Source organism: Balaenoptera physalus, assembly GCF_965194825.1.
Source record: "Balaenoptera physalus genome assembly, chromosome: 6".
NCBI lineage: Eukaryota > Metazoa > Chordata > Mammalia > Artiodactyla > Balaenopteridae > Balaenoptera > Balaenoptera physalus.
In genome coordinates, this window is record NC_138885.1 from 19481296 (window position 1) to 19502991 (window position 21696).

General features: G+C 37.9%; 1 protein-coding gene across 4 annotated transcripts in view; it reads right to left on the minus strand.

Moving 5' to 3' along the window:
* The window catches only part of NCKAP5 (NCK associated protein 5), a 1104646-nt gene that overhangs the window by 1015964 nt on the left and 66986 nt on the right, over positions 1-21696 (minus strand). Inside the window, exon 1 of one of the 4 annotated variants that reach the window (XM_082465763.1) lies at positions 2687-7238. The exons of 2 other annotated variants lie outside the window; for them this stretch is intronic. The gene's annotated coding sequence lies outside the window, so the exon portion shown is untranslated. One more of the 4 variants, XM_082465762.1, reaches the window with a different exon arrangement.

Here is a 21696-nt window from a genome sequence, read left to right on the forward strand (position 1 = left end):
GAATTGCACTGATACTCATTACATATACTTCTGGTCTTGTATGGTAGCTCTGTCTCTAAGTATTTTCCCAGCGAATGGATGAATAAATGGGATGAGTGAAAATCACTTAAAGAATTAGTGTGTGCTGAAATGGCTCAAATTCATGTTGATTGCAGCCGAAGCACAAATTTCAACAAATATGAAGACCTACCACCCGTCAAGCCCTGTGCTAGACAGTAGGGATGTGAAGACAGTTAAACTGCTTCCTAAGAATCCACACTATAATTGCATCATTACACTTACTACCTTTTATGGAAACGACTCCCCCATTCTCCTGCGCCCTTTGTGAAAACAAGGATTTTGCTCCATTTCTCTATTTATCCCTACTCAGCAAGTAGGCATAGATATAGGTAGATAAGTGTGACAGTTAAATTGTAGAGTCAAATACAAGTTCTTTGGGGGCCCTCTGGTATTTGAGGATCTTTTGCAATTATGTGCATATCTGTTCATATGGACACCAGAGATTTCTTTACAGCTCTAAGAGCAGCAAATGCTAGCAGCTAGATGTGTCTCTGCTTTCCCATAGTAAAGTGTTCGAATTGTTTCCTTTCCTTCTACCTGTCTTATTGAAGTTCTTTTCCCCCCTTCAGACAATGTGATTATTTTACGAGAAAAAACTACGTAAGTTTGTTGTATAAAAATAGTTTATAAATACTGTGTTTAAAAAGAAATTCTAATTTTATTTTAAGAGATATATTATTTTTACCTTTCTCCACCATCTTCCTCCACAGCTGCATCTGGTTCTGTGCTTTCTGGCCACCAAGAGTGAGGGTCCTAAAATTTGGTCTAGAATCCCAATCCATTGCAGGACGCCAGCCAAGAGCTGGGAAGACTCTGGAATAGTGTTTCTAGAGCAGGCCAGAGTCAGACAGCGACTGCCCTGTCCACAGCCATCCCCTGGCTGTGCCTGGCGCCAACAGAGTGGGAGGCGAGGAAGACAAGCACGTGGGCACAGCTTCCTGCCAGGGCAGGAGCCAGCCCCGAGGCCATGGCCTGAGAGCCTGCTCTGAGAGGCTGTGGTTTGTCCAGTTTAACCAGTTCAACCAGCGGGAACACCACACCTCAGCACGTAGGGACCAGAGGGGGGGGTGGCAGGACTTCAACAAGTCAGACGTCTGCTTAGCAAAGCCACCTTGAATTCAAACACTTCCAGGGCGGAATCACCATCCATCACCTCTATCATGTAAATGGAAAACCTATTACAGCAAGATGCCTTTCTCCATTCAGTGATCAACACATCTATCCTGGTTCAACCCTCATTCGCAGATCAGCCCAAGTCAAATTTCACCGTTTTATCCAGAGGAATCTATAGAAAGCCTTGTCTTAGAATTAGGCTGTCTCTGCCTGCTTCTTTCTGCAGCAACAACTCAGAGAATGTGTGAATCAGTCAGTCAGAGGGGAGGGGAAGGAAAACGTGGTTGATACACCCTAAAAAGGGGGGCTGGGGAATTGAAGTATTTATAACTAGAGCATAGTCTTCATGGAGTGGGGCTGAAGTATTTCACAAGCAGGCAAAACTGTACAAATTCAAAATCAAGATACTCATACGTTTCACATTGCCTATGAAATACCGACAGGAAAGACTACTTTCAGAGCACCCTTTCTAATGTGGAGATAAGGTAGTGAGAAGTCTAACTGCCGAGGAACTGGATTCCTGGCTTCCAACAGTGCTTGGTCCATTCATTTATGGCAGTAAATAAATGTTATGAAAGTTCATGTAGAAACCATTATCTAAATGGCTAAATATGAAAGGCTCGCCTTATGGCCAGGCATGCATTTCTGGCAGGGAAGTACAAGTTTGCTCACAATGTCTTTTTTTAGATTACTTTGAGGAAGAATGTCATCATTGGAATACTGCAAACCATAACAAGTTTCGTCTTTTTTTTTATTGTGGAATGAGAAATGACATCAGTTTACATGTCATCTGAGAAGAAAGGAATTTATTTTATTGAAAGGCATCCAAATCTCCCTTTCTTTGGGAGGCTTTGTTACTGAAACAAACTTTATCATTGTCAATTGTTTGACCATTTATGGGATTGGTAGCTAAATAAAAGTTTGTTTCATCAAGTCTGTACATTTGTACATATTTTATTGACCTAGTCATTTTACCGGTATTATACACCCATGACAGTCTTAAGGCAATACTAACATTTAAAGCCCCATTATTCTAAACTCAGTAGTAAAATGCCATGAAGAATGTGAGATCCTTTTATTTATCTGTGTGTGTGTATACTGTATATATATGAAATTATCTCAACCCACCCCACAATTCCTCCATGACCTGTAAACTATAGCTTCTAATGTTTTAATTGTCCTCAATTATATCCCCACTGCCACTGCCTGTGTTCTGTCCCTTGGCATCTTTCACCTGAATTCATCCAATGATCTCCCAACCAATCTCCCCAACTTCAAACTTCCTGCCTACAGTCCACTTTCCAACCAACTCCACTATTCTACTCAAGTCATTTTTGAGGCTCCCGCAGCCTTGAAGATAAAGTCCAAAAGCCTTCATGTGGTACCCAAAGCTCTCATGACCTGGGCCAGTTTTTATCCTTCCAACCTCTTCACCCAGTTCCCCCACTCACATTCCATAGGCCAACCACAGGGAAATAGTTGCAGTTCTGGAAAGCACCATACACTCTCTTACCTATAAGCCTTCACATCTTCAGCTTCCTCTGCCTAGAAAACACTTCTTCCCAACTTCCGTGCCCCTCCCTGAAACTTTTACCTGTTAAACTCCTACTTGTCCCTTAGGACTTAACCCTGGCATTACTTCCACATGGAAGCCTTCTCTGACACACCTCTGCCCCTGCACCTTGGTCAAATGCCCTCTGTATGCTCTCTGGGTACTATGTGCTTAACACATGTTTGTAGGATGAATCATTTACCCTAACAAACATCTCCAATTGCATGAAACCTCTGATGTGACGATGATCATCGCTTGCCATCTCATGAACATGCCCTGCACATGCCCACCTCCACACCTTTGCTCACACTGTTCACCCACCTTGGGATGGTTTCCTTCTTCTTCAGAGATTTCTCTGAACATTTCAACCCTAGGCAGTATTTCTGACCTCTGAATTCATGGCACATTTTGTGTATGTTTCTCATTTTATATTTATTTATACACAGTGCCAGTGACATCATTTCTATTTTAACTTTTGAGTTATTTAACTTTTTTATAGATATACATCTAGTCCCCTACTAATTATACTTTAAGCAACTTAAAAACAGGAACAGATATCACTTTGCATTCCTCTTCTTTCTCCTACGAATTCACATAGTTCAGCACAGATAATCAATACACATCTTTTAACATTTGTTATATGATGAGGAGAAGACTAACAAATGAAGAGAAGTCTATACGATGTAACAAATATGTTTCATTTTCAAGCGAATAAATTATTTCAAATGAGATCATAAACCAAATGAGAAATTCATGACCATGAACATAATTTACTGTAGGCTGGCACGTGAATGTAAAGCCTTGGGAAGCAGCAGCTGCAATGGAAACTCCAATTATCGTGCCAAGAGTGTGAAGGCACTCAGCTGTAGGACAAGCCGTATGTCAATCAAAAGTGGAATAAAAACAAGATGTATACTCTCCATACCAATTTGTATGTATATTTAATCGAAGAACTCACAGTCATATGGCAACAGCAAAAGAAAAATAAAGGAAACATTAAGAAAATACAAAGCACTAAATGTCAGAAGCAAATCAAACATATCATTAACACAATAACTGTAAGTGGGTTAAACTCCCCTAAAAACCATCTCACATTGGATCATAAACAAAATCCAATTATATGCCTCCTAGAAGAGATACACATTAAACAAAGTGACTCCAAAAGGCCTGCTCATCCCACAAACATTTTTTGTAGGGTATCTCCTATATACCAGTATCACACTAGGTGACATAAAGTTACACATTAAAAGATAGACAGATACACATGGCAAATGCAGATGAAAAGGAACCAAGAGTCACAATATTAACATTAAAGAAGCAGTGCTAAAGGCAAAAGTATTATGTAAAACAAAAAATTGTTTTTTATTTGTGTGTCTGTTAATGAAGAATACAATCCACTAGAATCCTCACTGGAAGTGATAAATATAGCTATCTATCTAACATACTTGTTACAAGTATTAAATAAGAAAATTCATCTACAACACCTAACTCAATACCTGCCACATTTTACATGCTCAGAAACTATTGGTTGTTTTTAGTATCCGTATTAGTAATAGTAGTATTAACAAGATATAATAGTCATTGATATTAATGCTACAGATAAAATAGAATTAAAGTATACAAAGGAAAACATGGCAAATACAGGAGAAATTTACAAAATCAAAATAAGATAAGAATGAGTAAGCTTTACCACAGTTTTTTGTTGTTGTTCTTGAAGCAACAAGTGACCAAAAAAAGGTAACAAGATCTAAATAATAATGACTGATTATATCTGCTGTTTTTTGTGTGTATGTATATACATACACATTTTTATATATTCTGCGAACTCTATGATCTACAAAATGATATACTTCCTTTTCCATAGTTATGGAATATTTACCAAATTTCATCATTTATAAAATAAAAATAAAAATTACCATTGCTAAAGCAAAAGATAGGCATTATTCTCTGACATCTACAAGAAAAAACCTGGAAATAATTTAAGAAATAGTAGCAAACAAAACAAAACAATATTTGTTCACTTAAATAGCTCTCAGATCAAAGAGAATATCAAAACTAAACTTATAGAATAATTTAAAATAATAGTAGTAGAAATACTACATAGAAAAACTTGTGAGATGCAGGCAAAACTGCACTCAGAGGTAAACCAACATCTTTGAATGATTAAAAAAAATAAGAATAAATAATAAATGACCTATATACAATGGAATATTACTCAGCCATAAAAAGAAATGAAATGGAGGTATTTGTAATGAGGTGGATGGAGTTAGAGTCTGTCATACAGAGTGAAGTAAGTCAGAAAGAGAAAAACAAATACAGTATGCTAACACATATATATGGAATCTAAGGAAAAAAAAAAAAGGTCATGAAGAACCTAGTGGCAAGATGGGAATAAAGACACAGACCTACTAAAGAATGGACTTGAGGATATGGGGAGGGGGAGGGGTGAGATGTGACAGGGTGAGAGAGTGTCATGGACATATATACACTACCAAATGTAAAATAGATAGCTAGTGGGAAGCAGTCACATAGCACAGGGAGATCAGCTCGGTGCTTTGTGACTGCCTGGGGGGTGGGATGGGGAGGGTGGGAGGGAGGGAGATGTGGGAGGGAGGAGATATGGGAACGTGTGTATATGTGTAGCTGATTCACTTTGTTATAAAGCAGAAACTAACACACCATTGTGAAGCAATTATACTTCAATAAAGATGTTTAAAAAATAATAATAATAAATGACCAAATATTTATATTCAAAAGATAGAAATATAAACTTAGAAAAATCATAGAAAGACTAATATGTATTGAAGTAGAAATGATTTTAAAAACAGAAAATATAAACAATTTGAAAATAAACTCAATGTCTTATCTCCACAAGGACAAAAATATACCCATGATAATACTATGATGAAAAAAGAAAATTCACAAAGATTCACAAATAGAAATTATAAAGTAGATATGAGAATTTATAGAGATATAGATATAGATCTTTATACATATATACACAAACATATAAAGGAATATAAATTCACATAGAGATATATATAAATACAAACATATAAATGAATAAATATACATACATACATATATATATGGAGAGAGAGAGAAAGAGAAGGATCTCTCATAAAACATACATTATACTTGGCCTAATAATTTTGAAGAGCTCCATAGTCTAAAGACAAGTTTGTCTTGAAAAAAATTATTAAAATTAACTTAATAAAAATAGGAAAACTGGACAAGTTAAAGAAGAACTTGAGGAACACTGTCCCCCAATTTTTTTTTTAAAAGCTGTTACATTGTTACACACAACTAATTTCAAGGGAAAGATAATTTCCATTCAATGATAACAATATAATCATCATCATCATCATCATCATCTTTACCATCATTAGCTCAACAGAAGCCACATTTATTTAATGCTTACAATGAGCCAGGAACTGTGATAAGGGCTTTGCATATATTATCTCATTTAATCGCACAAAACCTTTTAGGGTAGATGCTTATGTTACATTTTATATGTGATGAAAATGATGTTTAGACAAGTTGAATAACTAGCCCAAGGTTATAAAACTGGCAAGTGAACAACCCAGAAGTCAAACCGAGGTCTGTGTATATCCCCAAAACCCAGTTTCTAAAACACAGAAAAAGGCGAACACCTTCCAAATTAATTTTGTGAAACACGCTTAAACCTGATAGCGATCTTGATGAAGCTAGTAATTAACAAAAAAGGAAAACTACAAGCCAAGTTCACTTAGGAAGACTCCAATAAAAGAGAAACAAATCAAGACCAGCAGTTTAAAAAGGAAGAAAGGATCATAAACAAGAATGGTTTGCTATGATTTAATCTATTACAATACTAGATCAAGTAGTTAAGTTTATACACATTTACATAAAGCTAAAAAATGTTTGTGAAATTCAACATTTATTCCTGACTTTTGCTCATTTAAAGTGAATCAGAAATAGAAGAGTATTTCCATAATATGGTAAAGAAGTTCTACCTAAAACTAATTGCCAAATACAGTAAGTAATAAAACATAGGCATCCTTCCTCTTTGTATCAGAGGCAATACAAGAAGACATCAACAAAACATTTCTAGTTGATACAATGAGAATAGAAAAAGAGAAAAAGGAGATATGTAAATATTGGGGGGAAATTAACATGTTCAGACTTTTCTTTCTTTGCTTTGGAAAGTGAAGGAAAATAAGTCGATCATGTTTGTTAAGTCCATACTCCAGGTCATGAATGGTGTAAGTGCTTTAAACATATTAAACACAACCTTCCACGTGTTAATTTTTTCATTTTTTGCACGTGTTGATTCAGAAAATAGCTTATGATTGAAACCTACTACGAGTTCAGTAACACCTAAAAATGTCATTCATTAATTCATGATTTTGTATGTACGTATACACACATGTATATTACATACCTCTATATGCTTTTGAAAAATAGTAGTACACGTGTGGCTGCTTGGGATTCATATGAATTTACACACCCTTTGCAATAACTCTGCATCTCCCCCCCCACTCACAGAGCTCATGGCCCACGGGCAGGAACAATTGCTGGAGAAATCCTCAGAAATCAACAAAACAAAAAACCTGAGTGGGATGATCTCTTCATCTGACATGATGTGCAAGACTACTCAGGAATGGCTTAGTGACTCACCATTTCATGAAAGCCGTGAAAGGCACCTGATAAGCACATAAAGTTTAGTTCCTATACTTCCATACTGAAGTAGAGGGATTGTGTTGCACGCACGTGATTCCTGATGAGGAAAGAGAGAAGAGGGAAAACCAAGTTCGCAAATTTTAGTAGAGAAAGGTCTATATTGCATAGTAAATATAACCAAAATTATCGCGGCAAGAGAAGAGGAGGCAGTGTTGAGTGAGACAGGTTATTCACTGTCTAAGGAAGGAGCACACATAGGTCATAAGCATACATCTCCACCACCTCCCAATGGAGTCATGTATGTACACGCAGAAAGACTTAAGATGCAAATCGTGAACGATGACAATTAAATGGAGAGCAGCAACGTATTGATGGAGAATTCATCCATTAAAGCTTTTCCATTCAAAATGGATTTCAGCCAGAAATCAGTTCTTTATTCCTCCCTGTAGTATGCATTCTTGGTAGCTCCCTTCAGAACATTGCCAACACCATTACACATTTGCTTTATATAGCTTTCAAGTTGCTCTGCAGTTTCCCTCTGGCCAAAGAACTTTATAAAACCTACTGAGGGAATAAGAAGCACAGACAGGTCGTCTCCCAGGCTTGGAATCCGTTGCCTGAGCCATTTCTATCTAAATTTCTGTCACTTCCAGTACAGTTGGAGTGGCTAGTGATCTCAGCTAATTATTATTTTATCACTGAGCTTAGTTGACTGTATGAGGATAAAATGATGACCTGCATTCAGTTCTCTTTGCATCATTTGTCATCACTCATACTGAGATATTTTTCATCCTGGCAGATGTAGGAACAAGTCCAACCCTGGCTCTTATTAGTGGGGAAATTTTTTTTACCTTGCCCTTCTGGACTTCTGTCTCCTGATCAGTAATAGGGGGAACCCTATCACGTGGAATTATCATAGCAATGAGATTAAAGTACCCGGTTTGCCTTAGGCTTTGCCCAGGGAAGTTTCCTCACTTGTCCACTCTTGTTCTAAGGCATCCTATGTTCCCAATTTTAGGGATTAGTCCATGGACTGTCTTCTGGCTGCCACCTGTGTCCAACTCTGGTTTGAAGGCTGTTAAATGAATTTTAATATTAGAGCCTGCCTTGGGAAAACATTTTATCAGCTCCTTCAAGACTCAAAACTCATGGAATCTTTCCGTCTCTATTCTTTCCTTTACTCTGCCAACAATTGGAACGGGTGCCTTCGATTCAAAGCATATTAAAGAATGTATTGCTAAGCTGCTCTATAATTGTTCTCAGATGCATGCCTCATTTCAAATAAATGGTACAGTTCTTAAAAAAAAAAAAAAAAGAATGCTTTCTACTCCTTTGCTCCTGTACAATAAAGCCTAGTTTAGTTCTTTATACATAGTGGGCACTCATTAGATACTTGTTCACCCACTGTTACTTTTATGGGACAAACCAGAGAATTTTTCATAAACAAACATGAGTCTATCTCATTTATCAAACACATTTTTAGAAGTGTTTGACTTTAAAAAGTCCTTTAAGGATAGCGCTGTGGTAAATTACCTTTAATACATCAATAAATTCAGATGGTTAAATAGTGGGCAGAAATTTCTACAAATCATCTTGCTCTTAAAGCTACAAACAATTTTAGACTTGATGCAAATAAACTCGGCAACATCTAGGAGCAGATCCTAGAGGTCAATTAGCTGTTGTCCAAATGTCCAGGGGCAGGTATTGTGTTTGGTCAAGCAAATAACACACCTCTGCAAAAATCAGCCTTTGTGTTGCCTTTATCTACTGAGAAAAGCAGAAGTCATAAGATCACAGACTTGAGAACTAAAAGAAAATTAACGAGATCAGGCGGTCCGGCCCTCTACTTTAGAGAAGCACCTATTATTATTACCATTTTACTGACCAAATGACTAAGACCCAAAGTGTTCTGATCGTTTTTCCAAGGTGACTGTTGGTGGAGGGGAGATTGTCATGGTTCTGTTGGTGACTAGACGTAAAGTTCTCTGGTCTTTGGGTCTGGCACTCTTTTTGCTATGTCATATGCAAGTTTAAAAATTCCTCACATCTCTAGACTCAGGATGACCAAGATGACTGAGATGAAGAGTGGCACCCATCCCAACCTCTTCCCAGTCCTGCATCAGGAGCAATGATTTCCTGCCTGTGCCACCAAAGGCTCCATGTCCATCCCTTTGGCTCTCCCTAAACATCTCCCTTTCTGCAGATTCTAGGTCAATGTGGCTCATGTCTTGTCTTTCCTAATGTCCCACTGATTGTACGTTTTTGAAGACAATGATTAGTTCATATTTAAAATCATGCCAGTGCCTAGCACAATATCAGCCACATAGTAGGTTCTGAATAGTTTCTAAATGAATAATGAGTGCCTCGGTGGTGCCAAGTTGCCATGAGTAGTTTTATCAATGAGATTGGTAAAGGAAACACCTGCCATATTTTCCATCTTCTTTACCATCACAGAATTTCCTAATTAGGCTCTTTTCAATACTTTCGAAGTGCCGTAGACTTCAACTGGGGTCTTGGGGCAGACTCATGCGTCACATAGCAGAAGCATGAGGCTTGGCAACTCGAGTTACCACTCCAACTCAACCAAAGCTGCATTCACCCGAGAGCTTTAACTGTAGGCAAACATTGACCACCATTCACTCAATCATTTAGTTCTTTCTTTGGGCTCAACTCTGACATTTATAAATGAGGAAATAAAAGGAAATTATTTACTCCTACAGCTATAGGGAGATCATGGCAACCTTGTGAAGAAATATTCTCCCAAATGCAGTGATGTCTTCAACATCGTACAGGTGATTCCACTCTACTGTAAAATTATTGACTTTTTCTGTTCTGCCAGTTTCCACACAAACACCTAGTTTTAATGTCCTGGTGTAGTCAATCAAGGTAAGCATGAGGAACACATTTTTCTCTAGAGGTGCAATTATATTTAATTAATATAAGCCATTATGCCCATATTGAGAATTCATTTCTGGTTTAGTTTCTCTTTTCTAATATGGTCTTAAATTACAATGAAAACACTAGTCAAAGACCTGCGAACAATGTGGATGTCAAGAGAGAACAGAGCCCCATAAAGTTAGGAGAGGTAGAACTTTCCACCCTACTACCGACCCATCAACTTGACCTTGGACTCAGCACAGGTCTGAGATGGATTCAGGAGCTGGTCTTAGTGGGGTGTCTCACCAGTCCAGAGTCTCAGGATATGGCCTTCCCTACCTTGCCCTCCCTTCCCCAAAACCCCAGGAACTTGATCCCAAAAGGCCTCAGAAAGGGCTTTAAGTGTCATCCTTAAAAGTAGTGGGTAACACCAACAATGGTGTTAACAGGGAGAATTGCAGCTACCCAAATCAGGAGCAGCTGCTGAAACTCAGTAGTGATAGATGTTGGCAGCAGGAATTCAGAGATTCCACCCGTGAGACAACATGGTTCTATTGCTCAGCTGAGGTACAGGGAGCCAGAAGAGGTGGGAGAGGATCTGCCTGTGCATTCAAGGCTAGAGGGATGGGGCCATAGAGGACAAAGCTTAGTAACCAGAAGTATTAATCTCAGCTCTGCGATTATAGCATCCACAGAGGGTCCCTCAGCAGCTGAATCTCCTCCACTCTGGCAGATTTGTTGTTAGGCATTTATCCTTGTAGGTTTTCAAAGGTTTTAATGTATCTCCCTCCCCCTATTCAAATGCAATGTCCACCTCAAAAGTAGAACAAAGGAGCTTATTAAAAGTTAGTCAATGAAATGCCTGTGGTTTCTATAGTCAAACAGACCTGAGTTCAAATATTGACTCTACCTCCCATTAGCTATTTGACCTTGGACAGGTAATTCAACTTCACTTGAGCCTCAATTGCCCATCTGCAAAATAACCATCTTTTGAGGAAGGAAGTGAGGTAAGATACACGAAGCCCTTGACACATGGTAAATACTAATACAGTAGCTATTGTCATGGTTTGTTGTTAGAATAGGGTCTGGCACACAGTAGGTGCTCAATAAGTAAGCATTAATGGGATCCTATCATCAGGATTCTTATAGCAGATGAAAAATGAAATGGGGACAGTTGCCTGGTACATGAGGTCTGGAATGTAACCTCCAGGACAGGAGAGACAAACCTAAAATAGTCCTGGGAAACAATAAACTTCCACCCCCTCCACCCCTCCTCACAACTCTCCTGCTTCAGAATTCTATTTCTTTCTAGGCAGACATGGTATTGGAAAGGCTCTTGTCTTAATGGAGTAAAGAACTACCAATAATCCAAGTCCAAACTAAAATAAAAGTTATCAAGTGTGGGATTCTCTCCATCAGTCTGGACTCAGGATTTTACTTAGAGCTTCACAACTGGAGATGTCATTTATTTCCCCTTAGATTCAAATCCTAATAAACAAGAGTTGTTTTTCCCCACGCAATTCTCCCATCACCACCACCACCAACACAAAACAACTTTGTGTCCCTGTGACACCAACACAACACACCTCTTTGTGTATCCTGACCAGCTTCCCCTCCCCCACCTTCTGCAGGCCCCTCAGTAACTGAGAACAAGACTGACGATTCGACTGCCGGTCATGGGCGTATATTCTAGGGAAAGAGGGGAGGTGGTTGGCTACGCATATGATCCAGCCACTAATGAACAGTGTTGACAGTCCAAACCATTGGATCCCATTAACCTGTTTTCACGCAATCAGGGGTAACCATTGCTGCCCAAGATGAAAATATGCTATTAGCATGCAACCTCGGTGAACTTTTTACAATTAATGACTGCACTTATTCATCTTTCCTAACCTTGGCCTTCTGTCCTTCTATCTCTTAGGAAAACTGCATGCTATTTCCAAAGACTAATACGAGGCATCTACTTTCTCAAAAAAGTCAAGAGGCATGACAGCCTGCAGTTCCAAGGACAAGAAAAACTATAGCAGGACATGACACAACGACAAATTAATGCTTTTCACATTGTCTAGCAGCCTTCACCCTGAATGTGTATGATTAAAATAAGAACCTGATGTTACTTCGCCATACGGCCACAGATATTTTTATGGTGAGTGGGTCACACAACCTCGGGGCTTTGTAAATTGCGGAAAGTGATGAAGGGAGTGAGGAGACGCCGAGGGAGAAGGTCCTCAAAGCTCTGAGTCAGAGCTCAGCTATTCGGGGGATTCCATTCACCTCCCTGGGGGTTAGTAAAGCATAGAAGACAACCAGTTCTGGCCCCTGATGGTAAACAAGGGAAAGAACCCAAAACTCCACTGAAATTTGACGGATAAAAGAAGCCCTAAAAAGAGCTACCTTAAAGAGTTGGAACGTTCAAAACAAAGGCAACATTAATAGAAATGTTTGTGCTAGGTGAAAGCTATGACTTGGCCCAGAATTCCCCCTAACAGAGCCCATCCAAATGTGCATCCTCAACCAATGGTAGAGGTAGGGTCCTTAGGATCATTTGGGGGCAGGAAGGAAAATCAGACTTAAGATTAGAAACTGGCTATGCAGAATCCACATGTGGGTTTTGGAGAATGGACTGTGGTCCCTGGGGTATCCTAGGAATCATCAAGCATTTGAAAATACATCCTGTGAGCCTGTATTTAAGGTGCAATGAGAGATGCAAAGTAGTGGCACGTAAAATACCAGTGGTTCGTCACCACTGGGAAATTATATTCTCATTAGAAAACGGGTCATGTGAGATATGGAGAGGACTAAAACTAAGAGAGACTGTTTGGCTCTGTGGTTCACTGATACAAAGAAAACAATTGGAATAGCGGGGGGAAGAGTGGTTTCTCCGCTGTCCTGGGAGAGGGCATTTCCAGCATTCCCTCCCTCCCCGTTATTTTGAAGGATTCCTCACCGTGTGTGCCAAGGACTGGATGGAGTGCCCCTTCGCCTCCTGCCCACAGAGCAGGACCACACATCTCAGGCTCAACCAGCCAGACTGATGCCCCCACCTGTTTCTGGATCTAGACCTACTGGTGCAAAGACGTGGAGATGCGGAGGTTCACTCACAGTGTCTACAGTGCGGTTCCTCAATGGCCGTGATGCCCTGGCCTTATGCCTTTGCCCAAGACAGTCCCTGGCTTCCTGCTTCTGAGCCACTGGGCTTGCCTCAGTTCCATTCTGTTTGCTGGTTGTCCAGGCTCCTGCTGACTCTGATTGTGGCTCTGTAAGCTGGTTTCTCTTGTTGTAACCAAAACTACTGACTTCTATGGCCATCCTACTTATAGGGAATCTCCTTGTTTCTACTGTATTATTATTAGCTTTTGAAAATAAGAACTGTGCTTATTCATCTTTCCTAGTCCTGGAACTCTCGACACCCATGACTCCTCAGGAAGAGTATACTTCATTGAAAGAAATTTAAAGGCATCAAACGATGAGTATTCTTTTGTGTATGTGTTTCTTTTACCACTACCTGGCGTGAAGTAGATGCCCATCTTGGTATCGTTGAAAGAACCCTGCCTTTGGAGTCCAGCTAAATTCTACCTCTTACTTGGAATTCTTCAGGGCCTCAGGCAAGTCACTTAACCATCCTGAGCCTCAGTCTCCTCATTTGTAAACACGGGCAATAATTCCTACTTCCCTGGACTATTGTGAAAATTAACTGAGACCTTAAATTGGGAAATAATAGTCTTTTCAGTAAGTGGTGCTGAAACAATTGGATATCCACTTGTAAAAGAATGAAGTTGACTCCTACCTACCTCATATCATATACAAAGATTACTTCAAAATGGATCACAGACCGAAAGGTAAGAGCTACAACTATAAAACTCTTAGAAGAAACATGGAAGTAAATCTTCATGACCTTGGATTAAGCAATGGATTTTCAGAAATAACAAAGAAAAGCATAAGCAAAAGAAAAAGAAACAGATACACCGGATTTCATCAAAATTAAAAACTTTGTGGATCAAAATATATCATCAAAAAAATGAAAATACAAGCCATAGGATGGGAGAATCTATTTGCAAATCATACATCAGACAAGGGTCCAGTACCAGAATATACTGGATTTGTCTGGGGTGAATAAGAGTGACTGCTGATAGGTAGATGGTTCCTTTTGGGGGTGAGGGGAAGGATGGATTGGGAGTTTGGGGTGAGAAGATGCAAACTATTATATATAGAATAGATAAACAACAAGGTCCTATTGCATGGCACAGGAAACTATGTTCAGTATCCTGTGATAAAACATAATGGAAAAGAATATATATATATATTATATACATATATATATATACGTATATAATATATATATATATGAATCACTTTGCTGTGCCCCAGAAACTAACACATCATTGTAAATCAACTATACTTCAATAAAATAAATTTTAAAAATTATATAATGGTGATGGTTGCAAAATCTGTGAATATACTAAAAACCACTAAGTTATATACACTTTTAGTGGTATGTGAATATCTCAGTGAAGTTACCAAAAAATTAAATGACACAGTGTATACATAATAGAGTACATATATAAAATGTACACATCGAAACTTTGCATACAAATATACATGCAGTAAGTGTTCAAAATGTTGTAGATTTTGTTGCTTTTATAATATTTATGATGATTGACTGATTAGTCAGAAAGTACTTTAAATAGAGTGACTAATGGAAGATGCTTCAGGCTAGATTAGGATAAGAATTCCTCCCACCCAAAGCCATTAACCTGATGTACTCTTTTGTAAGAATCCTCTATATTCCTATCAGGAGCTGTAAGTTGTGTTCATATGTGTCTCGCCTGTCCTGACTGTATCCAATGCCCCAGACAGTTCTGTCCTCCTTGGTCTTTATCCCTTCAGTCAAAACATGTTCCTGAGGAAGCACTGTCTCCTCTTAGGGGTTGGATTCTGACTTTCTGTAGCCTCACCTTTCAGAATTTTTTTTTCATTGCTTACTTATCTTGAATGAATTTACCACAAAAATCTATTTCTTGATATTCAAATTCTTCATATAAAGTCGCGTTTGTTTGCTTTTGGGTTTTTGTTGTTGTTGTCATTGCTCATTTGTTTGTCTGTTTTTCATACAAGCATAGCAAAAAGGTTAGAGGAGCACATGCCAGAATTATAAGAGTGAGTGTCTCTGGGTGATGAAGGGATTATGCGTAATTTTTTTATCCTCTTCCGTATGCTTTGTGGTATTTTCCAAATGTTCTACAAAGAATCATTATTTAAAACACTATAAATAGAGAAACCTTACATACTTAAATGTTATAAATTGCCCCAAGATGGTTATCTCCAAAGTGAAGATAGTCCCAAAGATGTATCAGAATGTTCACTGGACTAAAAGGTGTGTGTGTGTGAAAGAGAGAGGGTCAGATGTGTGTATATTTTGCCTTTGTTGTGTGGCTTCCCATGGGATTAGGAGGACATTCGTCTTTGCCAATTTCAGGTCAAGCCTGTAGTCAAATGTTTAATCCGGTCTGCAGAATTTAACATGGCAATTTGTACCATTGCTCATACATCTTCTGAACTTTCCTTGGCCCCTCTTGGTTGGATTTTTCCTAGACGAAGAAAACCTGAGTGATTTGTATCATCAAGCCGCCACCCATACATTTACTATCTTGCAAAAAGTTGTGGTCTAGACAATAATTAAAGTCAGAAGTGTAACTTAATTAAAGCACATCTTTCCCAAGCCCTGAGGGTCATTCCTTGGCACTCACATACAGCGAGTGGTGTTTACATAGACTGTTCTGGGGATACAATGGGGAAATCCTTTCAGGAAGAACCTCCTTTTCCAGTCTCTTAGATGGAAGCTGAGAAAGAACCAAGGTAGCGGTGGCTGGTTTAGGTGGGTGTGAAGAAGATGAAAACAGGATATTTTCCTAAATGGACATTTTCCTAAAGGACAAATGTCAAGAATCACAGTGACGTAATTAAGACATCAAAGAAACGGAACTGAATTTGATCAGTCAGAAGTCTAGTAAACCCATAGACAGAAAATGTCCCAGACATCACAAACCAGCAACTTGAGGGGCTTTGATGGCCGTCAGATATATTTTAGTTGGCCTACAGAATGTTATTTTTAAATTAATGCTAGCATTTAAAAATGGGAAGATTTTACCTAAAAATGAGATTTCCAGCTTTTAAATAATTAAGAAAAATTAAAATACAGAGCTAGATCCTTTTTGGTGACAATTGCTGGTGCTGTGTAACAACTACGTCCTTCAGCCATTCACAGGACATGCTCTCCGATTCACCCACTTCCTCACGCATGCCTGCCATCTCTACCACAATGAGATCCATGATTTTGTATTTCTTACTCCTGGCAGGCTTCCATTATTTATATCACCTGTATAGCCTTTGAAGGCATTGGGTCTGAGGCTCTACCCACCTCCCTCCCACCTCCAAGCCTCTTCCTTTTGCATATGCCTTACCACAATCATTCCTCTACCTGGAATTCTCCTTTCCTTTTGCTCACTGGTGCCTTGTTAGAAGACAGATCAGGATTCAATCCTAGGCATCTTAAACTTCCGGGAGAAGAATAGAATGGTATGGTATAACTGGATTTGGAGTCAGTAAACCCAGACTCAAGTCCCAGTAATAACTGGAATTAACTTGTATCATCAGAAAAATGTGGGTTCAGATCCCAGCTCCTCACTTCTCTTGAGCAATGCTTTTAACCTCTCTGAAGCTCATTTCTTAGCAGTGAACTGTAAATATTTGCCCTGCCTGCCTCACAGGACTGTTGTGAAAGATGTTCTAAGAAGGTAACAACACTAAAGAAAGTTCATAGGAGTAAATCAATTTAAGATAATTTGGCAGGGCATGGGGGATTAATTATTAAAGTACTTTGGATGGGTTGGCGAAAAATACATCTTACCCAATTTTCCAAACTCTCTATCTGAAATAGTAAATAGTATAATAATGTGCTTCCTAATTTGTTTTTACCATTTACCCAACTCTGTGGATTGTCTACTAAATATGCAGAAGTGTTTCGTGTGTATATGACCCTTCTCCCTAATTCTCCAGAAGACCCAAAAACTAAAAATCTGTCTGCCCCAGTGTCTACAGTGTTCACTATTATAGAAGCTTCCGAATACAAGAATTTTTTAACTGGCTTATGATATACATCTGTTATGTACAACATTTACTTTTTTATGTGAGTGTAGGTATAACTATGGTATTCTGATGTGTGGCACCTAAAAAAAAGAGGGACTACAGAGAACTTGGTCACAATACAAATAACTCTTTTAAATTGTTTTTAAACATTTTTTCTGAATATGAAATTAATAGATATTACAAATAATTTGGTTATGGCTTTAATTCTTGTAAATATTTATTATAGATAACACTGTTAACATTTGATGCATTTCCTTCCAGTCTTTTCTCTCTGTAATTATTTTTTATTTAGCATCATTTAGTTGACTATTTTTCAAAATTCCTGTTTTAAATTTCTATACAATATTTCATCTTATGGTTGTAACATTTCACTTCTTTGATTACAATGGTGAAGCTGCATTTTACTGATTATGGTATTAATATATGTGAATTAAAACCAAATACAGCAATACAAAAATGTACAATAAAGTAAAAATTATCTTCTCATTTTAGTGGAAGTGCTTCCAAACTTTTGTTTGTATGCAGACACATACATGTGGATAAAGACATATTTTTTAAAAATGAGTTTATAATACACACTTATTTTTAGCCTACATTTTCCACTTACTATCTCATAGGCATCATTCCTATCTACCAGATCTATATCAGTATTTAATGGCTGCATGGTGTTGCATTGTGTGGTTGTACTACAATTTATTTAACAATCACCTACCAATGGACTTTGGATTATTCAGTTTTCACTAGCCTAAGTGTTAGTGTAATAAATATCATGTACATAATCTTTGTAGACTTAGTGATTAGTTAAGATAACATTTTTAGCAATGCATTGCTGAGTCAAAATTATGCTCTCTCCCACCCAAATTGCTCCTCTCCCCAAATTTGTCCTAATTACATTCCCACCGAGATAAATGAGAATGCCTGATTTCTACCTCTTCATCAATGAGGATAGTTTAATTGTTGCTAATAATAGTTAATGTAATAATATCTCATTATTTTCATTTGTATCCTGTTAATTTCTAATGAGATTGAACATCTGTTCAAATGCTTCTTGGTGATTTATACTTCTCCTTGGAAAACTGCATTTCATTTCCTTTAACCATTTTCTATTGGGATAGTAATCTTTTTCTTATTGGTTTATAAGAGCTCTCACTAGTCCATAATTTATTTGACAATTCTATTGATGTGTAGTTGTTTTCTTCATTTTAGCATTAATATAGTAATGAATAGTTTTGTAAGTAGATATTTGTATGTATCACACATTATCTCCTTTGAACAGATTAAATTAAAACAGAATAGATTAAGGTAAAATAGAATTGATTAAAAGACTTTAACACATATTGCTAAAATGCTTTCCATAAAAGCCACACCAATTTAAACTTCCACTATCAGATTATGAGATAGCCTACCTCATAGCAACCCATTTTATATCCAATCAGAGTAATAAAACAGGATGCAGAGAGATAAAGACATAAAAGAGCATGGCATACAAGTCACAGAGCGAGGAGACAGTCGATCCTGCTATGGTATTTCTGGAAGCCAGGACAGAAGAGGAGGATCTGAAAATTTTGGTAGAACAGAAATGGAGAGGCATGCAATCTTTATCTCCTTTAAAGTTTTCCCCAAAACTAGCTCCTTCATGATTCATTGAAAATGAATGACTGCTGCTAATTTAAGATTAAAAACCTGATTAATACATTTAACTTCTTACCTTCTCATATTCCACCAACTAAGTCCACTTATTGATACTGATTGTGCAAATATCTGCTTCTCTTAGAAATGCTAAATTCCAGTGAAACCAAGGAAACAAGAGTACCGCCCAAAGGCTGGGCCATTTCCTGGTGATGATCTGAAAACAGTAACTCCTGAGACTAGGCCTGGATGACAAGAGTAGTCATAGCCCTGGGTTTTGACAATCAAAGTAGTACAAACTAGTGCAAAGTAGTACAGAAGGGTGTTTCAGACAACAGCTTAAGCCACTGAAAACATGCAAATTTTACTCATTCAGTAAATAAACAAAAAAAACCTTCCAACACCAAACTCAAATCAATGCTATTTCAATAAACAAAAACTAAGCGGGTCCTTGGTTCTAAGGGCTTTTCCCGATGAACTGCAATCACACAGCCTGTCATAAGTTACAGCATGAGGAGGAATGGCAGTGGCATCAAGAATACAGACAGCACAGTACTGTCCAGTGCAGAGAGCGGATAAGAAATGTCTAATTAACTGTTCTGAAGTAACTTCAAGGTTTAAAAATCCTGTAATAACATTAAAGACCAACATCATCATCCAGTTAAGGCAATTAACAGCCTGTTTGTCTTCTTTCAAGCACAGGTGATCACACGAAAACTATCCTAACAAACCGCAGCCAGTTATACATGTATTTTTAGTTATATATTTTTTATATCAAAGCTCTGTTATATGTAAATTAAAAGTTCAGTTATATGTTTTTCCATATATGATTCAACTGATTTTGGTTGTTCTTCCCAACTGCTACTAGTTATGGATCAAATCATAATCACCATTTTCTAATCCACAGCACCAAGCTTGCCACGTGATTGAGATTCTGCTATACAACATGAAAGTTCCTGCCAATGGTGTTATATTTGTCATTTGTTTTTAGTAAACATTTCAGACTCTGATTATTAATGGTACTGCTCTGCTGTGTCTCTTTCCATTTGATTCTTACTCTTATGAAATCTTACTCCTTCCTGAGAGTTTTGACAACTTTGATGACTTTTAAATCATTTTATTAACTCAAGCCTCATTTCTAGGCTTACAGACACATGCTTCTAAATGCTAATTGGCCGTTTCCACCTGAAGTCCCACAGAGAGCCCAGCCTCACGTACCCAAAGCCCGGCTTGCAAGACTCCTCCACTCCCATCAAAACCTGTTTCGTCTTTTTCCTCTTTAACATCACCAGCCCGAGTCACTGAAGCTCTAAAGGTCAGCTGGCCTCTCTTTCTCTTTTCTCTCCTCCCTCCTTTCCCTTCCACATCCATTTCTGCCAATCCAGCTTTTAGAATCTCCGTTGTATCTGTCACACACTCTCCAAAGCTATGACACTGGATTGAGTCCTTCCCGGTTCCTGGTACGACCGCCGCTTTAGTTCAGCAACTGCAATCCCCAGACTCTCTTCTACTCACACGCGGACAGGACTGCCAACAGGCTGTTTCCGAAATGATAACATATAATCACATTACTGTTCTTCTTAAAGCTCTTACTGACTTCCCATAGCCAACAGTACAAAGTTGTTTTTGGACAAAGGTATATTTGTCAAAGTGGGAGAATAGAGCATATTTAAGTTAGTGTTTGCTTGATTCATAATTTTAAAATAGTTAACTTCTGACCTGTGGACCTCTATTTGCACTCTTCCCTCATGCTCAAAAATTGGTAAGGTGGATCTGACTCTGAGGTGTCCAATTACTCTGGTTTCTCCCCTTAGTATTTTTTAAAAATAACATATTTATTGAGATATAGTACTATACAATAAAATTATCTTTTTTTAAAGAGCACAGTTGCATTTTTAGTATATTCATAGAGATGTGCAACCATCACCAATATCTAATTCCAGAACATTTTATTATCCCCAAAAGAAACACCATACCAATTACCACTCTCCAATCCCCCTTTTTCCTAGCCCCTAACAACCACTAATCTACTTTCTGTCTCTATAGATTTGCCTATTTTGAACATTTCATATAAAAGGAATCATACAGCACGTGGCCTTTTGTGTCTGTCTTCTTTCATTTAGCATAATGTTTTCAAGGTTCATTGATATTGTAGCATGCATCAGTATTTAATTCCTTTATATGGCTTGATAATATTCCATTGTATATATATACCACGTTTTGTTTATTTATCAGTTAACAGACATTTGGGTTCTTTCTACTTTTTGGTAATTATGCATAATGCTGCTAAGAACATTTGTGTACAAGTTTTTGTGTGGACATACGTTCAAGGTTCTCAGGTATACAGTATAACTAGGAGAGGAATTGCTAAATCATATGGGAACTGTATGTTTAGCATTTTGAGGAATTGCCAAATCTTTTCTAAAATGACTGTACCACTTTTCATTCCTACCAGCAATATATGAGAGTTCTTATTTCTCTACATCTTTGTCAGCATTTGTTATTGTTCATCTTTCTCATTATAGCCATCCCAATAGGGGCAAAATGGTATTTCACTTTCTTTTGATTTGCATTTTCCCAGTGACTAATGATGTTGAGCATATTTTCATGTGCTTTTCATGGCCATTTGTATATCTTGTTAGAAGAAATGACTTTGA